The sequence below is a fragment of the Electrophorus electricus genome, chromosome 3 (assembly GCF_041902795.1).
Source record: "Electrophorus electricus isolate QZ-2024a chromosome 3, ASM4190279v1, whole genome shotgun sequence".
Lineage (NCBI taxonomy): Eukaryota > Metazoa > Chordata > Actinopteri > Gymnotiformes > Gymnotidae > Electrophorus > Electrophorus electricus.
Window position 1 is genome coordinate 23858738 of NC_137499.1, and position 3253 is coordinate 23861990.

Below are 3253 nucleotides of genomic sequence, written 5' to 3' on the forward strand. Positions count from 1 at the left end.
AGCTAGGCTGCACACTCTCTCCTGCCTCTCATGTTCAAACCACATGGTCACTTTTTTTTAATGTGACCCAAATTTCATTTAATTTCATATTCTGTCTCCTTGAGCCAGGCCATTCTCCTACTCTTCCTCATCCTCCCATCTTCCTCTGTCACTATTTCCTGGACTTTTTGCCATTGTGCAGCTGTTAGTCACACTGCCCTCTCATGGTAGATACTCCTACTTTTACATTACTGTAAGTTACTGATTATTCATGTGTGTGTATGTCCAGTAGTTCTACTTAGATGTTCACTAACTGAACATTTGTAGGCAGGTGCAGTCCTGCTGAGTTCAGAGTTCTGTCCCTGATGACAAATTCTGCCTAATCCTTCCTTAATCTTATCATTCTATTGCATGAGTGTTTGTCATGAAAATTGTGCTTAGAGAATGAATACCGTGTTTTGCAAAAAAGTGTCTAAGCACTGTAATCAGAGCTGAGTCCAATAAAATTGTGTATACTTTTGTGCCAATGACGTGTCAGATATAGTTACTGAGAATCATGGGCTAGGGTTCAGTAACAATGTGTGAGCAATGGAGAAGAACTGTCAGTGTTGCACTAAGAGCCACAATGAGAGTCCCATCCAGAAGAATGTGTTCTGGTGTTCAATAACAATGTGTGAGCAATCAAGAAAAATATCAAAATGGAGAGGACATGCTTCTCTTCTGCTCTCGTACTGCGGCAGATTCACTGCGACTTTCAGATCTGCAGACCCAAACATGGACGAAGAAAGTAAGAATACGCTTCTGGTTTTCTGTAACTAAAGACACAGGAATTTGTATACATTCAGAAGGTGCATGTACAACAACACAAACATTTGTAGCCCAGTGATAGAAGACTGTCACTGTTTCAGAACAAAGATAATTTTGTGTAGACTGCGCAAACAAGGTGCAATCAAATGCATGTTTGATTTTTCTACAGCAGTTCTCTTCTAAAACGTCTTTGGAGTGCAATGAATTCGAACTGTACTTGATCTTGTATGATCTTGCGTTGCTTCTGGTGATAGTGCTGGTAGCAAGGTTCTACTCCGACCACTTGGTGGAAGTATTGCTCACCTTAAAGATTATAAACCAAACAGCTTGAACATCAACATACTAGGGTCCATAGAACTCAAGCCCTCAGCATTCCTCAGTGAGTCTTTGGCATAGATGGTGTAAAAGAAGAAAGAAGGCCGACCTCTGCCTGGCTCCATGCAAGCCAAATGAAAAGTACTCATCAAAGTGTTTTTACAGTCATTGATTGACTGATGTCATGTTCTTGGTTTGTATAATTGATGACTATTTAAAAACTTCATCGGCTTTTTGAATTGCCATTGTTAAACTCAGATAATTACTGAACTGTAGTCAGAGGAAAGCCGCCCAGTTACAAATAGTATATATTTTACTTTAACTTTCAATGCAACAGTCTGAGATAGTTTCTAAAATAAAATAGAGAAAGACAGAGACTTACTGCAACTGATGGGCATTGTGTTCTTGAATCATCACTAAACCAAACCCTCGAGAGCAGCGTGGGAGCCCTCACGCAGAGGCATCTTACAGATGTGTTTGTGCATAAACTCTACATGCAGAGGCATCTTACAGATGTGTCTATGCATAAACTCTACACGCAGAGGCATCTTACAGATGTGTCTGTGCATAAACTCTACATGCAGAGGCAGCTTACAGATGTGTCTGTGCATAAACTCTATACGCAGAGGCATCTTACAGATGTGTCTGTGCATAAACTCTACACGCAGAGCCATCTTACAGATGTGTCTGTGCATAAACTCTACACACAGAGGCAGCTTACAGATGTGTCTGTGCATAAACTCTACATGCAGAGGCATCTTACAGATGTGTCTGTGCATAAACTCTACACACAGAGGCAGCTTACAGATGTGTCTCTGCACAAATGCAGCTCTCCAGCACAACCTAAATTCTAAACCTTTAATTCCAATAACTTGATGGCATATTTCAAAACTTTCGTACTTTTTTTTGTTCAGAAACTAGCACAAATATTAGTTAACTTAAGTAACTCCTTTCATTTGTGATGTCCATAGTGAAATTAAATGAATAGTAAATAAAAACCCTAATTTGCTGACTTTCCTGTTGACGTATCTGCCCTGTGGCCATGTCCCATTTACCAAAACAAATACACGCCCCTGCTACCAAAAGATTTAATCAATCGTCGAGCGTTTAATTCTAGAATAGTTGTATAATGCGGATCTGTTTCGATTAGTCAACCTTAGAGGACCGAATCCGTTATTCTCTTATGATTTGCTTCGTTGAGGGGCTGTCATTTTTGTTTGAATGCGGAATGTGTTGAATACAACGCGGAATTCGTCTCGGACTTGTGTTATCCAAGGGTACATGGGACTGTGTAACGATCTTTCGTCACGGCAGTAAAAAACGTGAAATGAAGACGCAAAACGGTAAGACTGCGCTCACGCCCATTTGGAGGCGAAGTCTTTGTACTTCCGTTACTAAGAGTGCTGAAGCTCGGGATACTGGTTTTGTCGAGCGGTACATCACAACGGATGTGGGATTTGTATTTTTACATCCGCTGTGTGGTTGTGCTGTGTGTTTCGTCGCGTTTGTCTGTCACCATCATGAAGCGAATCCTCTCCCGGAGCAGAAAGATGCGCTTGGGCTTGTTGGCGTCGGTGAGCGGTAGCTAGACGGAGATTACTAACTGCATGCACATTCTAACAACTATCAGTATTTTCGTCTGTAGCTTTCAATGTAACGTATGGAACATGTAATTATTAGCTTCAGCGATATACAGATTTTAGGTTGGAGGTCGTTGGGTCGGCAATCCTCGTCTTGGGTCAAATAAAGATATAACGATGACAACAGTTAAGCTATTAGCTATAGTTATTGTTCGTTGACGTATATTATCCTTATGCAAGTTTGTTTCATTATTTGTACATGTTTGTTTGTTTTTTATGCGGAGCATTATCCGTGAACTGTTCTGTGATTTCGCATAATTTGCGGCTAACTTCAGAAATCCTGACGCGATTTCCCAGTACCTGTCATTAGGTGTTTTTTGGACGAGGACGCGCAGGGGCGCGCAGCGATGCGCAGGGACGCGCATCTGCGTGGAGCGCTGACGCAGGCCTGACTCACTTGGTCTCTGTTGTCTTTCTCGATTCATGCGCAGCTCCGCGAGTAGCTCCAGATAGATTTTCACAACATCTAAAAGTTGCAGGCTTTTTTGGCACTGCAAACCGAGATTCAAAGC

At 41.6% G+C, this 3253-nt stretch overlaps 1 protein-coding gene across 8 annotated transcripts in view; it reads left to right on the plus strand.

The window, feature by feature from the left end:
• Positions 1 to 2227: 2227 nt before the first annotated feature.
• Positions 2228 to 3253, plus strand: part of tex2 (testis expressed 2) — a 29903-nt gene continuing 28877 nt past the window's right edge. For 3 of the 8 annotated variants that reach the window (XM_081710729.1, XM_081710728.1, XM_081710732.1), the window contains exon 1: positions 2228 to 2444. The gene's annotated coding sequence lies outside the window, so the exon portion shown is untranslated. Of the gene's footprint in view, positions 2445 to 2471; positions 2676 to 3253 lie in introns of those variants that run through there. The other 5 variants (XM_027006785.3, XM_035525738.2, XM_081710730.1 and 2 more) reach the window with 3 other exon arrangements.